We start from the raw sequence: 21,167 nt of genomic DNA on the forward strand, positions 1-21,167 counted from the left end.
TAAGATTTAAAACGAAAAACGAGAAATCTGACACAACAGTTCATGTCATTTGCGAAGCAATAAAATTTTTAGAAATTTAGGTGAACTATTCATGCATCAATTATCTGTTGCATGCGCCCCACGTTTTTCGTTTGAAATCTTACAAGTATTTGCGTAGCTGTTAAAAACTCACAATCACAAATTTTCAGGATTATCTGTACGTGGTTAGGGATCTGTACGGGGCTAGGAAAAATTATTTTATACTTTTTAGTCCATTTTAAAAACGTGGTATTTTTAAAAATTTATTTTTATTTAAATAATTATTTTCTGCTTTTTAGTCTTGAGTGTGTGAAATTTTTGAATCGATTTTAAACATTTTGATGAGATCATAACAGAGACATGTAGTTTTCAGACGGTATTGCGACGCGTCATATAGAAAACAAACGCCGCTGCGTGGCGATCGCTGAACCCGATGACGTAGGTTTAGCGGGGAGGTGAACAGATAAATATTTAATTGTTATTTCTCCGAAACGGATAGACTTTAAAAAAAATTTTTTTTTGAATAATGCATTGTCATCCAGTTCTGAGCTATGTTTAAAATTTCAAGCCTCTAGCTCATCGGGAAGTTAGTTTAAAATCAATTGCAAAGTTTGCCACCGAACACACAAACAAGAAAGCAAGCTAATAAATAATAATAAAAACGTGGTAATATGAAGCTTTTGTTAAGTATTTCCCGCATAAAATGCGCAAAGACCGCGGATGTTATGCGTTTGCAGCAATTTCAACAATTTCAGAACCGAAGTACATATCATTTTCACCTATCTCGCTGTCTCCCACGTAAAAATTCACGGACGAGAAATTTCAGACATGAAAACAAGAATAGAACCACAAACAAGCACGCAAACAACCTAAAATAAGAAGTGAAAATAATTTAGCTCGACGGAAGTCGCATGTTAAACCACGGTACGAGAATCCGAGCACACCGACCGCGTTCTTTATTCGCGGATAATTGAATATCAGAGGAGGGAACCGGCTGGAGAAAGACGAAGAGGGTTCGGGGATGAAAAGAGGGATGAAAGAGGGCGATATTCCGTGGGAAAATCCTGGCATCGGTTCCGCGATGGGGCCAGCCAGACCGTTCGCGAGAGAACGAATCAATTCGACTGCCGGAAAGGCTGGTTCGGGGCTCATGGAAAATTAAATATCCACGAGCCCCCTTTTCTCTCCTCGCACCCCTACCACCCCCAATCCTAGCAGTGTCTCTCTCTCTCTCTGAAGCCCTTTTCCGTTCAGACGCTCTCTGAAATCCCTTCGATCCGCAGACAGCGGAGCTAGGCGTCCGCGATATCTCATCGATAGGTGTGTTTCAGTAACGTCTTTGAGCCGTTCAGTCGGCTGGAATGATCGAGACCCGGCGAATTTTTCTGCGAGTTCGATGTTCACGGCTCGTCGAGTCTCCGCAGCACGCCGACCGGTTTCCACGATATAGTTCGAATTAATCCTGAGATTTTCATGCCGTCAAATTGCCAAAAATATTATCTGCGAGTCTTTAGAGTGTTGCTCGGTTTACCATCTTCTGTTTGTTAACACGCCTTGCCTTGAATGTCTTGGCAAGAGCCATAAATTATAAACTATTACAGTTCAGCCATGTACATATTATAAATAGACTGCTGATTTTATGCATTTATAGGAAAAATGAGTAGGTGCCATTTAAAACAGTGAAAAAGTTACAATGATCTAATAATGCCAATCTAATGTTTTCAGCTTGTTAAAATGATTAAAGTAAGAATTATACGTCTATCTGGCTCCAGTCTCTTGCAAATGGTGCAGACAATTATTATTTTGCATAAAAATCCGCAGTCTAATTATAAATATATGTTCTGCATTGATCGTGGGAAGCAGGAATAAAATCAATAAAAACGTGGTAAAATTGATTTCATGACCCTTAATTACCTTGTTACATCAAAAACAACATTACGATATTCTTAAATTTTTCAAATCATTTGCATAAATGCATGAATATCCGCAGTCTAATTATAAACTATTACACCTTTATGTTTATATTGACCGTCGATGTAACTCCCAAGTATTGTAAAAATTTGCAGTTCTCGTACCATTAAACTTTAATGGCGCCGGAACAGAAGGATGCGTCGTTCGCCTTTTCTATGGCCCGTCCCAGTCAGACTCGTATCCGACATGAAATTTTCAGGAACACAAGACATTTATGTGTAGAATCGCGAATGCATGTACGTCTCGAAATTTTCACGTTTACGACGCGCGGGGATAGTTTTGAAGCGTAGCGAATGCGCGTATGATTTTGTAAAGAACGAGAGATTTCCACACACAGGCGAGCGTCGCAAGTTTTCGAGGACCCGTAACGCCCGCTCTTATTGTTATATACGAGGAAAGTGGTCGCCACGGTGGAAAGCTCGTTTTTCTTCCGGTGCATGCCTCGCGGCCGGGAAACTTCCTCTCGTCCGAGAGCTGTTCGCCGATTTTTCCTGTTACGCGCGCTTCGAAATTCACTGTCGAGAGACCCGGAGACACCGAAAGAGCGAGAGAGAGAGAGAGAGAGAGAGAGAAATTCCACGTACGGTCTCTAGGAGTTGCCGTTTTTCCGCCTCGTTTTGGCTCGCTTCTCACGCCGCAAAGCATAATCATTCTCGACTGCTCGGAACGGTCATTCGCTTTCGCGCTCTTGGCTCCTCGAAGATTGATACGTGCCCGGCACGTATTTTCGTCGAAAATGCGACACGACGTGCTCCTTCGGAAAATGCAACGTCTGCTCTCGACCCGTAAATCGTTGCTCCTCATTGGTGGTACGCGGATCTCTACGCGAATTCCCGTTTTCAGGAATAGGGTTCTCTCAATTTCATTTCAGAACATCCGACAAGAAGATCCTACGAATAAATTGTATCTATAATGTTACTGATCGAATTGCCTGAAAACATTGTACGATCAATTTCTTCAAGGAAACCAGGCAAAGCGAGCTCTCAAGGAATCCATTACCGTGTGGTTTTCATTAAATTGCTACGTGTACTTCCGACAATATCGCACAAGTAAATTTTATTTATAATATTACTGATCGAATTGTTAGAAAACATCGTACGATCAATTTCTTCAAGGAAACCGGGGAAAGCGAGCTCTCAAGGAATCCATTACCGTGTGGTTTTCATTAAATTGCCACGTGTACTTCCGACAATATCCCATAAATAAATTGTATTTATAATATTACTGATCGAATTGTTAGAAAACATTATACGATCAATTTCTTCAAGGAAACCAGGGAAAGCGAGCTCTCAAGGAATCCATTACCGTGTGGTTTTCATCAAATTGCTACGTGTGCCGTCGAGAAACGTAATGCCGCGTAATTAAAGGGAACGTGTCGTTACATGCTGTACAAATCTCGCGGGAGAAAGAGCGAGAGACCGGAAGAAACAGAGCATAAGAAGAAGAGAGAATGCGATTTTTATTAGAACCACTACCGTGCGTTTTCAAAGAACCTGCGGTGTACCATAGTGATTTCGGTGAACGTACTATTAGTAGGAAAGTATGGTTGATGGACGTGCGTGTGTTCCTCGGGGAGCCAAGACTCGCACGACCACCTGTTTCTTCCGCTTTTCCTGCGGCGAAAACGCTTTACGTTTCTGTACAGATAATTAAAAATTTGCTATCCTCTGCTGAACAGGGAGGTTGTTGTTCCAACGTTCCAAATAACACAGGGGTAAATATAAATTAATTTTTTTCACTAATAACACACTGTCCAACACTCAAAAACGTTTTGATTCACGCTATGCGATTCTTATAATTTTTCGCCCGTGTTTAAACAATCATAATGTATTAATATTGGATATCACTGGATTCGGGAAAGTCTACAGAATCTTTTGCTGTAAAGAACAATTCAATATCTTTTATAATAACATCACAATATTTGTTTGAAGTTGAAAAATATGACTTTTTTTCAAACTCAAATTTCTCAAAAACTGTGCGTCTATGAGAAAAATTAAGGGCAGATTCGGAATTAGCGCGAAAAGCTCTACAATAAGAATCGCATAGTGAGAATCGAGACGTCAAAAGAAGGTTGAAATTTGTTGGACCGTGTAATTAAACACTCTCGAAGTCTCGAAGTGTCCCGAAGTCTCGAAGTCTGTTAATCTTCCCGCTATTTTAAATTGCAAAGTCATCAACAATTTCGCGCGGCGGAACGTGTTCTCGCGAGAAAGCCATTCGAATAAACAAGTAAATAAACAGCCCCTAACCATAGCTAAACGAAACAATTACATAAATAAACAAGCAACCGTCAAGGCCCCGGAATACCGCGGCTCGGGAATGTGTAGGAAAAAAGCGTCCGAGCGAGCGTGGCGTGCAAACAAACAGCAATCAAAATTCTGTCGATAAAACAGAAGGAAAACAAACGAAAACGGAGGAAAAAATATTCGATTCGGCCCGGAGGATTGACATGTCCGAGTGCGTTCGGCCGTAGGATCGGTTCGGACCAATTCGCCGCCTCGGCCATTGGACATTTGTCCGATCTGCCCGGTCAAAATCATTTCTGATGCTTAATTTCTTCCTGAACGCGTCTGTCCATCGATCGATGGCGTTTCAAGTCGTACCGGATAAACTTTTACAATGAATATAAATCCTGTCCCTTCCCCGTCGTTCCAATAAATACGATTTCAATACCACAGCTTCCTTTCTGTGCCACAGTTAATCAGCGGATTGCGGATTTTATGCATTCCACGACGAAAATGAATGGAAAAAGTGTAAAACTTTAAAATCATTTCAAGAAGCGTGCGTATACAGTGAGGGACGAAAGTATTCGTACTCCCTTTAAAACAGAAAAACTTTTTTATAATTGTACCGAACGACCTGATTTTTTTATAATCACTTGGAAGCATTGGTTTACGAAATGATATGCAAAAAAGATTTTCCAAAAATTATAATTTACAAGGTTACATGTAAAAATGAAAATAGCATTTTTTAAAACTTTTTATTTGGGCCCTTCATGAAAATTATATGTTTTGTAGATCTATGTTAGTTATACTCATGCTGAAAATTTTCGGCATGAAAATTTCTCTTCTCTTCTGTCTCATAAGAGATTTCCTAATAAAAACAAAAAGAAAAATCGAGAACTTGTACTCTATTACTTTTATAAATACCTACGTTGCTCCTGTATCCTGCAATCATTGCAGACAGTTTTGATTTTGCATAAGAAAATAAACATTAAGACCATGTTCAGACGAAATTGTACTGTATTGATAGATCGATTGTGAAACGTTTGAAATGTCGAATAGTGAGTGAGACCTGTCGAACGAGTTTGAGAAAATTGACAGGAATCGATCGTGTTTATTGTTAGTTTGCGAGAGGGTTGCGGGAGACAGAGCGAACATTAACTTACAAATACGGAGACGATAGCGGACAAGAGCCGGGGCAAGAGCAAGGGCCAGAGCCGGAGCCGGAGCCGTGGTCGAATCGATTCGTTTCCGAGCGTCCAATTAATTCCCGCTCACGGAAATTCCGCGGGCATGACGCGCCCCGTCAAATTCAATTTCGCGGGAACCTGACGTTCTCCTTTCTCTCTCTCTCTCTTCGTCGCTCGAACGATCATCCTGCGTCTATCCCGGCCCTCCTGCGGAACGAACCCACGGAATCTTATTTTAATGAGACGAGAGCAGCCCGATCGAAATGTCACTCCAGAAATAAAGAGTATCCGTCCTGTCGCGTCGCGCGTATCGCCCTGAATTTTTCATAAACATGCAAACTCTAATTAAGAGGTCCCTCCCTGCCGCGGCCGCTGAAACACGCGCGGCGACCTTTGGTAATTAAGGAAAAAGAAACACATCGAAAATCGTACAGACCGGAATTTGTTGTGCGGAGTGCCACTTTACGTCGCGGAACCAGGCCAAAACGAAATACCTGCGCGAATAAAACTGGGACCTGTAAAATAACATTTTTTTTTGGAGCTACGTAAACATTCTTTCTTACTCTCAGATGGACACGTACCTTTACTGGTCTTAACACGTTGTTGACCGATCACGAGTTAATTCGTGTTGCATTGTCAATTTCTCACTTGCATTGTCAATTTCAATTTATGAAACCCAGGGGGATACAATAGAATATTTCAAAACCTTTGTTCATTCGGTGATTGCTATACAGTTTATCGTACTAAGAAAATATATTAAAAGTTATATAAAGATATGTTCAGAGTTTCATCTTAATTCATTATGTATAAAGTATAAACAAAGTTTATTGAAGTTTATTTAGATTGGTTTACTTCCACATTCAATTACGAAATAATAGCCGGCGACAAAAGATAGTCTCTGTGTAAAATTGCCGGTCAACAATGTGTTAATATGTTGAAAACGAGATCGAACGAGATCACTTTCCAAAACCCGAAGGCATTCAATTGGAGCCGGGAGAACAGCGACGGTCGGGCAGCAGTGATCCGGTTACCGTCGGCCCGAGAAAATGAAAACACGAGAAATTTGCAAGAAGTACAATTTCAGTGTCGTCGCGACGAGAGAGCACAGGTCGCCATAAAATTCTGCAGTCAGCTCGTTAGGTTTCCGGGAGGAGGCTGTCGTGTTAACGCGGGAATCTTGATCAGACCGGGGGTGGTTCTGGGTAAATCGGCGACGTCAGGGGAGAGGCGGGACGAGGGCGTTGGTTCGCGAGTTCTCATCTCGAAACTCGCGAAGAAGGCCGATGTGTACAGAAGCCTCGAATCGGCACGGAAAAATTGGTATATTGAAATTCAGGGGAGCCTTGGTAGCAAGAAGAAGCCGCAGCCAACAGCTAACGGTTGCGGCACCCTCGTAACCCAATTTAGAAGAGGACACAAAAGAGTATTCGGTGATATTGAGCCGTGAGATGCGACCTACTTGCGAACCGACCAACCGACCGACCAACAGACCGACAGACCGACCGTTTCCTCTGCCTTACCTTTTCTCCTTTTCCCTTTTTCCCTAGGAAAGTCGGTTCGAGTCTTTGCGTCCCGCAATTAGGCTCGCGTTGCGTATTATCGACACGTGCCGCATCAACCACCGCTTCCGCAGAGTCGCGTTCAATCACACCACGCCACGTCGCACGAAAATACCCTATAGCCCCCACACCCACCGCATCCTGCCATAAATAATTACTGCAAAACGCAGCAGTGGACTCTCGATGCATTTATAGAAAAATGGAAGAAATAACATGCCATTTGGTTTCCTACTCGTTGCAATCGATGCAGACAATTTTTAATAGGTTGTTGCATGTGAAATGTCCGATTTTTGACAGTGACATTAAACAAACGCACGTATTCTATCTACAAATTTTATGTTTCTTGAATGTATTAAGGTAAAAATAAGGGTAAAACTTACGTTTAGGGGAGGCAGCTCCGATGACCTTGACCTTGACATATGTTGTCGAGGACAACATTCTGAACAACTTTTGTCATTACAAGTACCCGGTGCTCGGTCTTGGTTTTCGAAAAATTGACGTTGAAATAAATTAAAATTGAACATAGGACATAACACTAAACGTACCGAGCTATGAAAGTAACAGGCACGTGGTTGTTAATAATAATTTATTTAGACTTTGCGCGATTCTTATTATAACATGTGTTCTAATAAAGATATTTATTAAATCATTTCTTATGAAAGCATCTTTATAATTTCATTAATTGTGTAATAAAACGATCTAGAACCGGTCGTGGTACGTTTAGTGTCAAGAATAATAAACCTGTAGACTGTAATAGCATTTCTTGATTGAACAGTTTTCTAAAAGTATTTTGCATAGACCCGCAGTCTACGAAGCAGTGCGCACAGGTGTTTCGTAAACCAAGAAGAATCGTTTTCTTCTTGGATTTTGATTTTCGCGGGGAAAGTCCGCTCGGTGTACAGAGGAAACGCGAACCGAAATTGATTTTTTAGACAGCCCGTGTACAGCGCTTTGAGCATCGCGGCGATGTACTCTTAACGATATTAAGCCCGGTGACACGGCAAAGAATACGCTTTCCTTTCTTACGCGAACGCACATACACACCGGCGAGCTTCAATTTCCATCGAGATGCATATACTTTCAGGAAACTCTTTTTCCTACCTTCTCGTCTTGCCTAGAAGCTTGTCTCAGCCTCCCCACAATCACGGTAAACATCGTCCAATCCGAAATTCCCGTACAACTAAACTCATCCTTTTAAAACTCCGTCCTTCTCGAAAAATCTCTCCTTTATCGCACTCGCGTTATTTAACTTTCTTACCAGCGCGCGTTTCCCCCGGCTTTCTTGCGTTCCCGCTGTTTCTCCAATTTTTACGGTGCTTGGACCTCTGAAGTCTTTTAATAGCGGTTTTTTTAATTGTAACGCGGATACCATCCTTTACCAGTCGCCCTTCTTGCCGTTCTCGCCGCAATTATCTCTCTCCCGGCTTTATTTATTTCTGCTACTAGTTCGGAGACTGCAAGGCTCCTTTAGTCCCTTTACTTGAACTATGAAATGTGGTAAAAATTTTAAATAAACCGTTACAAAATGAGTCATTTCGAAAGCATTGCGGTACCAATATGGTAGCCGTAAGAGAAACAGACAAGAAATTCCGGTTCTCCGTAACATTTATTCGAAGTCGATATTATGAGAGTATTCAATCCGTGTCCACACAACAGCTGTAAAAACCAGAGTGGAACACGCGAAAACGTTGTTTCGATTCGCGTATCCACGCATCCGGGATCGCAAGCCTTTGTTCCCGATCCTCTCTATCTCTCTCGCTCTCTGTTTTCATTTAGCCGCCGCAACGGGGAAAAATAATGAATCTCCATACGATCGACAATAATCCCGAGAAAAATCCCCGCGATCCAGGGTATAATACAACACGTATACAGAGGACGTGGTGCGCGGTCGGGGCCGGGTTCACGCCGCAGAAAAGGTCGTTCATTCCGCGAGGATTACTTCATTCCTCGACTTTCGACCCAGTTAAATTCCACGACGTTCGTGTCTGTTCAATTGAAAATCCCAATATGTTGGCGGGGTGTCCCCTTCGTTCTCCGCTCCCACTCGCCCCACCCTCTATCAACCCGTTTCAAGCCCGTTTCAACCCCCGTCGGCCATCCGGCCACCCATCGACACCGGAGGAACGTATTCGAAGGTCCTATCCGCCTAACAGACCCCTGTGTGTCCCGCCAACACGATTCCGTTCTGGAATTCGAAGGCCATCCTGGAACGTACGACACACATAGAACCGATCCGAGCCAGAAAGCTGATCCAATAAACGAGCACAGATCAATTACGCGTGTCCGGGGACACTACGCCGCGAAGATTAACCGTGTGCACGCGCGATGCTATGCGCTAAGCAGCGGGAAATCGATTTTTTTCTCTTTTCTCTTTCTATTTGTCGACCAGGGAATTTCTTTCATTAATTTCTACCCTCATTAACACGCCGTGGACGTCGCTCTCTTTAATCCCTGGACACTGGATGTCTTTTACTGATGCGTGATCAGTTTGGAACCAAATTTTCTGGAACGTAGCTTTCGAGGTAGGGTAAAGTGCCCAAATATGGTATAGTCGCCTATTATGGCACTATCTTGTATCTTGTAAAGGAGAAGACGCACTCTAGTGAGAAAATCCTCAAACAATAGTTTACCATGTTTACTCAACAGTGTGCAGTGCAATCGCACCATTCTATAGATTTTAGTATCGATCCTCCGCCAGTTGTGTGTCTCCACGTGTTAAATATTTTTGTGGTTAGATTTTCGATTGTACCTTTTTCGACGAAGGTAAGTGATTTTGGAATGTTTGAACATATCTGTAGTTTCAGTTCGGGCTGAAATTCATTTTCTCTTTGTCAGTAGCTACTATTATCAGTCCACGTGGAGTTTCCAATATGGCACTACTAAGGGTTCCCTAATATGGGTGTAGCTATATTGACATTCTTGGTGTGGGTGCCGAATATGCCACTGGTGTCATATTAGGGACGCAAGGTGTACCATATTAAGAACCCCTTTCACTGAAACCTGCAAATGGCATACCGCAAAAAAATATAGTTTTCCCAAGCTGTATTAATTTTTGAACAAACTTGACCCGAGAATCTTACAGGGAGGAAATGCATCTACAACTGGTAATTTTTTGGACGAAAAAGAGCATTCTAAAATAATCAAAAAATGACATCAACAAAAAGTATAATTTGAAATAGGAAAACAATACGAGTATTTAAGAATATCAATGTCCTATTTCCAAACTTTTACGATCATTGAAAAATGAAGGAACTTCTTATTTCGCTTCTATACAGGTTGGTCCACCCAAATGTAGCCAACTAATCTCCTTCATTTGTGACGACTAGACTGCGGATGTTTATGCGTTTATGAAGAAATTGGTTGGGTGAAATATAAAACAGTAAAAGATTTAAAAAATTCAAGAATGTTGCAATGTTACTTTCAATGTAACAAAGTCGTTAAGGGATGAAATCAGTTTTCATGTTATTCGTGCTTCCCACAATCAATGCGAAACATTTTTATTTTGCATAAAGATCCGTGGTATGGCGATGATACGGAACAAATACGAAGCAATGCAAACGTTCAGCTATCAGATGAAGACAATAGAAGGGTCAAAAACGAATACTCCGCCGAGCAATTTTAACTCCCGAAGGAAGACGGAAGCAACGAGAAAGAGGAAGAGAGCGGACAGTGTCTCCGCTCGAATTTGTTTCACTCGGGTATGATTAGCGCGCGCTTCCGCCTGCGTGCAACAGGTGATTACACACACGTTCGGCAAATATCGTCCAATTAAACATCGCCGATATTTCGAGGCAATACCGCGCCATATCCAAATGAAAATATCTCCCGAAACATTGAATCCTCGTTCAAAGTATCTCAATTAATTTTCTACTAAAAAATAAGTTTTCAATTATCCCACTTAGAAGCGTCTAACAATTCCGATTCTATTGAAACTGTCCCGGTTGTCGCAGAGTAGTCCCAGCGTTGTGGGGACAAGCCTAACTCGTCGATCAGCCGATTCGAGGCTGTCCGACCGGAAACGTGGAAAGCTAATCCTACGGATCCCATCCCTGACTGGCTGCCAACGGCAGATCGGGTCTCGCTGCATGCCTTGATGCACCGATGCACCGGGTCGGTGTAACGTAACAAGTGGCGGTCGTGAATAATGTAGCCGGTGGTCGTCGCAGCCCGAGAAAATCGAACGATCCTTTTCGATCGTTTATTTACGACGTTGTTCGCTGAAGTCACACGTACTACATAAAGCCCCCTACGGGTATGTCCACACTGGACCAACTGGAATCCGTCCGCTGTAGCCGAAGTAAATTTTCAACTGTTTTTAAGTGTTTGTCTCCCGATTAAGGGGGTAGACTCGCGTTTCCAGGATTGCAAGAGTGCGGGAAAGCCTTCTAATTTCTCAAAAGCGCTAGATAAAAGATCAATCTAGGCCGCGATCACCCTCAAAAGTCTTATTTTTACGTTTACAAAGTGTAATTTGCATTAATCGGAAGCATAAAGCTGCGCATGCAGCTATTTTCATACAGCTGCGACGGCTACATGCTGCCAAATAATGCAAATTACGCCTCCTAAACGTAAAAATAGCCTAGATTAATTTTTTATCAAGCGCTTTTGACTACTGAAGAACATCATCTTTGCATTATCGAGAAATGAGAAGGCGCATCCCGCACCCTTGCAATCCTGGAAACGAGTCTACCTCCTTAATCGAGATCCTACTGGACAAGATTCTTAGGACGGCGTGTATTTATTATTTATCTGTGTGCTTAACGTGTCTGTGACTTTATAGTGAGCGGGGAACTTGTAAGCGAACACGTCGTCGAAATCGTTCATCGAGCAAGGGCTGTTCCGAATAAAGAAGCTCGAAGGAGCACACGCAGCACGCTCTCGTCACCGACTCGTTAGAAGGAGACATTAACCGAAGGGTAGGGGGTGTATTTCTTAATTAGCGGCGAGCCTCGAACGAGCCTCGTCTTCTCGAGCGTTCCAAGTTAGCCGCGCCCTCGCCTCGATGCCGAGCCCCTTTCGCGACCGAGCTCCTCGTAGATCACGATTTGCTTCTAAGTGTCTTAAGTTCCTTAAAGGCGGGAAAACGGGTCTCGCGATAAACGAGCCCTGAACGCGAAAAGACCTACTGCGAAACCCTGCTCCCACCCTCGTCGATATTAATCGCGGGATTTCCCTCGCAAACCCCCATTGGGACCACACGCTCCACAAGGGAGACCCTTTAGATCCGCTCTTCCCTACACTAAAAGGACATCAAACCCCCCCCGTGAGATTTATGTTCGGACTAGCACAACAAGCGCCACTTCCGCCTTAACAATTACTGTGTTGTTCACAATAAAATGGACAACGATAATTTTGAAGTTTGCATTGTAGACACGGCGTGATTACAACAACAAACTTCTGTGATTCGTCCAATAGCCGTCGAGGTTAACTCTTATGTTGCCAACCAAAATTATTGCCAAAAATACATAGATCATTTAAAACCTTTTGCATTCAACATATTATATCTGCATAAATTCTCATTTTAACCCTCATCCGTCCCTCGTGTGAATTTGATAGAGTTTTCCCGAAGTAAGTTATGCTGTTCTGTTATTTGTATGTAAATTTGCCCTAAACTTCGTGACTTTCAGTTTTTCAATGCTGAACACATAACCGAGAAGCTTAAGATGTAAATGTTGACTCATCAATTTGAAGAAAAAAGCATCGAAAAATAACTGTTTACCTTGATATTTTATCGACCTTTTATACTTCTCTATTTTTTGGTGAAGTGTTATAGTAATGTATGCTATATAAACCAAGCTAGGTTTATGGCATCAATAAATAAATAAATAATGAATTAATTAATTTTAACGATCTTTTGTCACTGTGCCAATTTGACACCAAGGAACAGATTCAGTCCTTGAAATGAAGGACGAATGAGGGTTAAGACTACACTTACTCATTTTTGTCACGAACGCATCAAATCCGCTGTCTAAATATTACATTAGGAAAAGTTGAAAACACTTGGTACTCGCAGTGAAAGTTCAGCCACCGTCGACGTTGGCAGATTATGAGACTGGCGGAAAAGTGAAACGGGAGAACAGTGGCTCGTGTAACAGCGAATAGCCGTCGATGTAAACAAATTAGGGTATAGACGGAGGAACGAAACACAATTCGATGAATCTGCAATTACAATGGAACCGCGGGACGTAGTCGGAATCGTTTCGACGATTGAAACCGACGATCGGTGCCGGACTCCGATAATGAAAACCCATCCTGCCGATATAGTCCCGTGTCGTACCGTCCCGTCCCGCCGCGTCCCGTCGCGTCCTGTCCCGTCGGACGTGAATATCGAAGAAAAACCCAGCCGGGAAATCGAGGCGTGTGGACGAGTCGCGTCCGAGCAGAAAATCGAATGCAGCAGCTTTGTGTTCAATCGTTTCGTTTCGAATTCGTTTCGCCGCCGCGGAAACGCTGACCTCTTCTCACTCTCTCCTTCACTCTCTCTCTCTCTCTCTCTCTCTCTCTCTCTCTCTGTCTCTCTGTTGGCCACTCTCTTGCATCGAAAGGAAAACACAAACGGGCGCTTTGTCGCGGACAATGAATAACAAAATCAACAAATAAATGAATAAAAATCGTAGAAAATTCGCCGGGGCAAGTAAATAATATATACGATCGAAAGAAGTTGCTCTCGCAGTTTCCCTGATGCTCAGGTCAGCACACACAGAGAAGCTATTGCTTTTCCAGGCTGCTCTCTCCCCGGGCTAGTCTTTTCCGCGGAGAGGGCGGGGGCAAAGTATTTTTTTTTGTTCGTCTCACGGTTCGTCGATTGCACGGCAATTTTGCATATCGAGCGCCGCCCCGCGTCGCCTATTATTTGAGCGTCGACATCGAAAAGCTCGTTCCGGACGGGCTCAGGCTCTCATTGACAGACAATCGATCAGACGCGTATCGCCGATGCGTCGAGCCGTGAGATCTCCTGTTAGAAACACGCGGCTTTGCCCTGCCCCCATCCGCGGAACGCACTCGCGAAATTCCTTTCCTTTTTCTTCTATCATCCTACAAATTATCGCTTTTCCGCCTGCGCGAGAATGCTAGCCCGTCTTTTCCCTTGCACTCAAATGGCGAATTCTGAGGCGCCAGTCGAAATTGCCATATCATTGTGTTTCAAACAGTTTCTAAATTACTCATTTCTTCTGTATATTCTATTGGATTGGCAAATAAGTTCGTACGGTTTTTTAGAGTGGAATAAATCACAAAAACCGAACGAACTTATTTGCCAACCCAATACAAATTTCTAAAAATTCAAATGTCGTATGAGAAAACAGGTAAGGTGGAGTGGGGTAAGTCCGTCTACGGGGCAAGTCCGTTAATTGGTTATTTTTATTATAATATGAACGAAATTTCTCTAGCTTGTATTTATTAATGTAGTATAAGTTAGTATGAACTATTCTACATAGATGTCGCCCAAGAATAAAGGTGTTTTCCTCGCTTAAATCAACCAATGCCAAACAGTCATGTGCGAGGTACACGTACAACTTTGAGGTTACCCTGAACGTGCAATAGTTCACAAGTTATTAATATATTCTTTGTTGTTATTTTAGGTAAGTACAACAAATATTGATGTAGGTTTACATTAAATAACCCGTTTTTATTGTATTTTTTTAAAATTTATTGAGAAAAACCCTAAGATGATCTTGCCCCGTAAATATTACTACACGGAGCAAGTCGGTACTATCACGGTGGGGTAAGTGCGTACAGCATGGGTAACTATAAAACTAAACAATATATTTAATGCAATAAAAAGCATTTTGTAGCAGGCTTGATAATAATTCTTTTCTTGTCCCGTAGCACTTGAAACAAGGTTCGAAAGCATTTTTAACTCTCAGAGACGGACTTGCCCCATTTTCGGGGCAAGTGCGTCCTAGTTGACACTTTGTACAATACCTATCAAAATGATCATTTTAAAGCAAAATTAGAATCCTCTACATAATACTAATTCATCAGTAATAACTGTGGCAAGAGTTTGATACCAAGAACGTTAAGTTTTTACATACCAGACTGAAAATACATCAGTTTAAAGTCCAACTTTGCAAAAACTAGAGCGGACTTACCCCACTCCACCTTAGTAAACAAAATTACATAGACAAAAAATCTGTTAGGTTGTGAAAGATATGTCTTGATTTCGAAATTAAAATTGCTTCCAGAGGGTCAATGTCGAGTCTGGCTCGATATACAACCGGAAACGTTTATTGTATCCACGTTAATTGCGAGAGAATGTTTTTGCCACACCGATCCTGATTCACCTCATGTCGCACCTTTGCAAGCGTTCATTATTGCAAGCCCAGTGAACAGGTGAAACATATTCGTTTCCCTGGTTCACGATCGAGCGTGTTAAACGAACAAATCCGGTTTCAGAAACGCGGCAAGAGGATCGTTTTGATTCTCGCTCGAGATCGTTGGGAACGTTTACACGAGTGCCGCTCTTCAGTTACGTTTATACGTCTCTGGAAATTCGTTCTCGCGCCGAGTGGCTGTACCGAGCTGTGCGCGTCCTCTGCCATTCGAGTAAAAACCAAACCCGAAAAGCGGTTACGTTCAACAGCCGTGTGTCGCGGGAATAAAAATTCATTCGCTGGAAATTACCGCTGCTGGCTGGCTTTGGTAAAATCTCCCTATCCTAACCCGGAAGCGTTGCTGTTCGCTTCTCGCTCGAATTCGATGGTGAATTACGCAGTTCTCTCCTTTGTATTCTTTTTGTTTAACAACAATAACGCATAGTTAAATTTTTTTATTTATATAGTTGAATATTCTGCATGCCAGAAGATTTAGATTATCGTCCAAGTTCGTCCACGATGTTAAGAATACCTTGTTTCGAGAAGAACAATGTTGAACTTGGGATTCAATGTTTACACATTGTTGACCGGTCACGAGTTAAACTCGTGTTTGCACTTGCATTATCAATTTCAATTTATGAAACCCAGGGGGCAAAATAGAATATTTCAAAACCTTTGTTCATTCGGTGATTGCTATACATACAGTTTATCGTACTACAAAAAATATTAAAAGTTATATGAAAGATATGTTCAAAGTTTCATCTTAATTCATTATGTATAAGTGAAGTTTATTGAATATTTAGATTGTTTTATTTTCACATTCAATTACGAAATAATAGCCGGTGACATGAGATAGCCTCTGTGTAAAATTGCCGGTCGACAATGCGTTAAGGTCAATTTTGCGGTCCATTTTTGTAACAAATCTCCATCTAATCTAGAAGTGCAGAATCACGCTATAGTGCAGAAACACCCTGTACATGTTCGCGTGAATAAAAATCGCAGAAGCGGATCGTAGATCCCGGTGCAGAATGTATCGGGAATAGATCAGCTGTAGGACCCGGGGCTGTAATAGGGATCAAGGAGGTAGATCAACTCGTCCTTAGGGCGTAGAAATGGCGTCTCGAAGGTATCTCGGGACATTGAATGGTCGGGAAGCATGGCGACGGATAAGAATCAGCTTGGGCCGCGCAGTTTCGGTGATTTCTCTGGTCGAGGGAAAAGGTGCGCGCGTATTTTTCCTCCTCACCAGCGATTTTTTCCGTCTTCTCCGTTCTCGTCTCGGTCGAATGCTCGGTGTTAACGATAAGGTCATGCTGACGTCGAGATAAGGAGACCCCGATTGGGAAAGATCGCGTGCTCGACAGAATACGGGCCACGAAACGTAATGTTATCAGGTTGTGCGCGCGGGGGGCTCACACAGAAAACAGCTGCACTAAATTTTTTCCGCCGACAGCTCCACTTTTTCAGAACGATAACTCGCAGCGCTCGCCGCGACCGGCTAACTAAACACGATGCCCTATTAAATAATACCGTTTTATCGCGAGCTCGCCGTCGAATTTCGTACAGACGCGATCTACAGGGTGTTGGACGCGAAAATTTTGCCAAGTTTCGATCGGAACTATGAACTGTGTTTGTTCGGGGATCGAGTACGGTTTCGTCAGAGTTCGCGAATTTGTCCACTGTTGCACGGATTCGTCTGATCGTGCACGGTTTACCGACGATCGAAACACAGCTTCCGCTTGTTTATGGAAACTTGTTCGAGGAACACCGTCCCTGTTTGAACCGGAGATCGAAATGGACATTATACACAGTTGTCTTTTGTATTTGCACTATTCGAACGGGCTTAAGGCTGTACCTGTCTGTTCTTCAACTTCTCTGAAAAAGTAATTTTGTGGAACAGATATTTTAGAATCTGTATAACGAAAGCTCCGAGGAAATAACTTATTAGAGAACGATTTTTAAAAAAAGATCCACGATCGATGGTTTTAATCAAAACGTTCTTTAATTCTTCCGATCCCTGGTTCAGCTACTGCTTATTGCTATTGATTTCGCGATAAAAGTACATCAACAGATATTCAATCTGCAAAACTTCGGCACGGACGCGTTCATCCAGGCAACGTGTGCTTTTGCAACAAGAAATCGAATAAACAGTGGCAGTCCAATTACCATTGAAAACATTGTCATTGTCGGTGATCCACCGTTCCGACAGGTTGCACAGCCACGCCAAAATCAACACTGGATCGCTGTTTTTACAGAATTACCGCGGTGTAGATACAGTGGAATGTCTTATCAAGTTGAAATTTCGTTCTTGGTACCTTATATCTTGGAATTCTATACTATATAAAAATAATTCGATATACATAGTTCTTCCTGCTAATTTCTGTGGACTATGAAGACTTGGAATTTGATTTCAGGCATGTTTCTTTAGAAATATACCTTGTATCTCTCTTAAAGTTCTTTCTTAGAATTCTACACACTAGAAATAATTTGAGATAGTTCTTCCTGCTAATTTCTGTGAACTATAAAGACTTGAAACTTGATTCCCGGCATTAGAAACATGTGAACAAGAAATGGAAAATGGTCCAGGGACTTTCAAAGGGCAAGCATAAGGGCCAGTCACCGGAGACGGTAGAAAATGGTTGGCAATCCGGAATTATCGAATATTATGCCAGGCAAAAAACAAACGACGCACAACAAACACCAAACGGGAGGAGAAAAAAGATATGCATCCGGCCATCGGGGCGCTTTGCTGCGTGGGACATTTCATCAGAAAATCCATCAAGAGATTGCTTCTGGGCAATTTCTTTTCTCTCTTGCAGCAACCTATCACTGCTTTCTGGTCGTCCCTTTTCCATCCCTCGGTTACTGTCTACCCTCTCGCTCGATCTTCTCCGTTTTACGTTTTAAGGGGCTCATACCGCGTTACGATTCATCAAAATACACGCGAGGTTACTTCAGAGGTCGGCAAACTGTGGCCCGCGGGCCAAATCCGGGACATTTTCAGACAATCATTAAAAATAAATCAAAGTACGTAAAATAAAAAAAAATGTTTTAAATATACAGGGTGTCTCAAAATTCCTTCAACATCCGGAAATGGAAGGTTCCTGAGATCATTTCAAGCGACATTTCCTTTTGCAAAAATGGCGTTCGCGGCTTCGTTAAGGGCACAGTCGACTGTGCCAACACGTCCGTGTTTTTCGTTAATAACTCTTTAACAAAGCCGCGGACGCCATTTTTGCACAGGAAAATGTTGCTTCAAATGATCTCAGGAACCTCCCATTTCCGGATGTTGAATCTGCATTAATTGCAGGCCACAGAAGCTACATAGACATTTGTGTCCTTGCTTAACAATTGTAACAAGTTTTGGTAAAAATTGTTTACGTCCGCCAGATTATAGGAAAATGAAGATTCATCATGGATGTTGATCTGTCGGCCAATAATTAACAGCCGGGCAATGTCCAATGAGCTTTGGGACCGACTATCCCGCGTGTATATTCGTCAAAGGCCTCTTAAATATTCATTTGGGTAAGATTAGAAATGGCAGGGTAACGAAAGTTTCATCTTGAACAGGAAGAAGCGAGAGGGTTGATGGAGGGTGGCGGCTGGGGCTGAGGGAAAAAAGGGCCAGAGAAGCCGGGCAAGATTAATGAAATATTCACGAGATTAGTTGTATCCGGCAGAGAAGTTCGGATCGCAATCTATTCCCGTGCTGTCCGAAAGACCGGGGCTCTCTGGAACGCTTTACACACCCCTGTGTCGACGTTACTAATTTCTCTTCTGCTTCGAAAAAATGGCTACCCTTATACCCGCATCGTATATCGAAAAATCGATACCGGTAAATAATACTGGGGAATAGGAATACTGGAATGGGAAACGCGATCTTTTGTGGCTTCGTTGCAGAGCCGGAAAATAACTATTGGCTTCCACAATTGTTAACAGCTGCACATATAAAATAATATGTATTCGTTTTTTAGAAGAGAGACCGCCGTTATTTGTACGGGAAAAAGTTGTTCAGAATGTCGAGATTTATAACTGGACTGCGGATCTTTATGCATTTATAGTAAAATTGAGAAGATGAAATTCAGAAATGTACAATTTTCAAAAAATCATATGGATAACTAATGATGTCTGCAAAATATTAGGTGTAGTTACTCAATAGTTTTAAAGATATAAACAATTGAACTTTGATGCAACCTGCTTACACGGTTAATGGAACTTCGAAAACTTGAGCTGCATATGGTATATTGTACAAATATCAACAAGGTATGAAAGTTTAATTGTTTATATCTTTAAAACAATTGAGTAACTACACCTAATATTTTGCAGACATCATTAGGGATCCATATACCATCGTCTCGCAAAAAATTATCAAAATCGAAGTCGGACACTTGAGGACTTTTCCTTGTTAGCGACGTCTTTTAGACGTAGTTTAGGCGTCTTTTAGGCGTATTCTTATTTCAGACGTAAAACCGACATCTTGAAATAAACGTCTTTAAGGCGTCTTAAAGACGTCCCTTTAAGACGTATTACGTTCAGACCTACAACGACGTAAAACCGTCGTGTATGAGACGTCTGGTGCTATCTGGGAACATATTTCAATTTCATCAGAATCCTTGAGGAAGTCACAAAGTTCATAGTTTCTTTTCGAATTGCTGTCTCGATAAAAATGATTATGTTTTTTCAAATCTGGCACAGTTGTGAATAAATCAATGGACTTCGAACAGATAAAATGTACGACTGATTAGATATCTGTGCGAATTGCAGATTATTTGGACACTGGTGGGGGAAATAGAGCGTCAGGTAAATGTAGTGAATTCAAGCTGGAATAATAGACAGGCCTCCGTGGCGCAATCGGCTAGCGCGTTCGGCTGTTAACCGAAAGGTTGGTGGTTCGAGCCCACCCGGGGGCGTTTATTTTTTATTATTTTTTTCCGATTAAAAAACACAAGATCGCGATCCCAATGCTTCTCCGAAACTGTATTCGAAATTATGGAAATTTCTTGTGAGATTCTGTTTGCTTATTATTCGTCTCTCTGCTCGACACCAATAATTATATGCGTCGGGAATAGAAATGCTTTGACCATATATATGCAAGTGCAAATATATATGTATAGAGGGGACAGCATTGCAGGATGCATTATGCATATCGTGCGTACCGATGTAGCTTTATGAAACATTTACGTGATCGGATCCCAAATCTTCTTTTATAAGCCGCGGCGTAGCCTCTTTCGCGAGCACGTGCGCTCATAAGTTCTATAATACGAGAATACGAGATACAAGTACGTACACGTACACGTGCAGGTCTGATGCACGTGTTTGTCGCCGGTATAGCGATCTCGAGAAATATGACTGGCGGAATTGTGCGACAATCGTAAGCTTCGGCTATAAACTGATCGTCCAATTTCCTCAAAAATTTCCCACTGGGAAATAAAAACGTCGGTGCTCTAACAAGTGGAGGAAAAAAATCAATCCAAGCGATTCCAAGCATTTAAAAAAAATATGGCATCATAAAAAATGGCTGAATAGTACTCTGATCTGTAGAGATGAACAGATCGGATTCACAGCTATGGGTGATGTAGTCAAAAATGAATCATTCGTAATCGAAGGTAATCCCCGGGTTCCTCGAGTTAGTTCGCATAATCTCCGCGAGATGTCTACAGCCAAGAGGCTTTTCCCGCAGTTGAAGTTGTGCGATCGAGGTAATATCTTCGAGGCGAGACAGGTTCTCGACAGTCATTCAGTGGGTGTACTACTGATCGATTTAGCAAGTGATGAATCTCGGAGATGATCCATGATTAAACTCCGCTCCCTGGCTTCTATCATGCAACGACGGTTGTCAGAGGAATATCTGATGCTAAATTTTTTTTTTAAACTATTATAAAAACAAAAATCCAC

The 21,167-nt window shown here is 42.1% G+C and overlaps 1 protein-coding gene and 1 non-coding gene across 3 annotated transcripts in view; one reads left to right on the forward strand and one right to left on the reverse strand.

The window, feature by feature from the left end:
* The window catches only part of Nachra3 (nicotinic acetylcholine receptor alpha3 subunit), a 181,040-nt gene that overhangs the window by 95,435 nt on the left and 64,438 nt on the right, over positions 1-21,167 (reverse strand). The gene's annotated exons all lie outside the window — the stretch shown is intronic.
* Positions 20,109-20,182, forward strand: Trnan-guu (transfer RNA asparagine (anticodon GUU)). Its single transcript has one exon. It is a non-coding gene; the product is annotated as a tRNA-Asn (tRNA).

The sequence above is a fragment of the Lasioglossum baleicum genome, chromosome 4 (genome assembly GCF_051020765.1).
Source record: "Lasioglossum baleicum chromosome 4, iyLasBale1, whole genome shotgun sequence".
Classification (NCBI taxonomy): Eukaryota; Metazoa; Arthropoda; class Insecta; order Hymenoptera; family Halictidae; genus Lasioglossum; species Lasioglossum baleicum.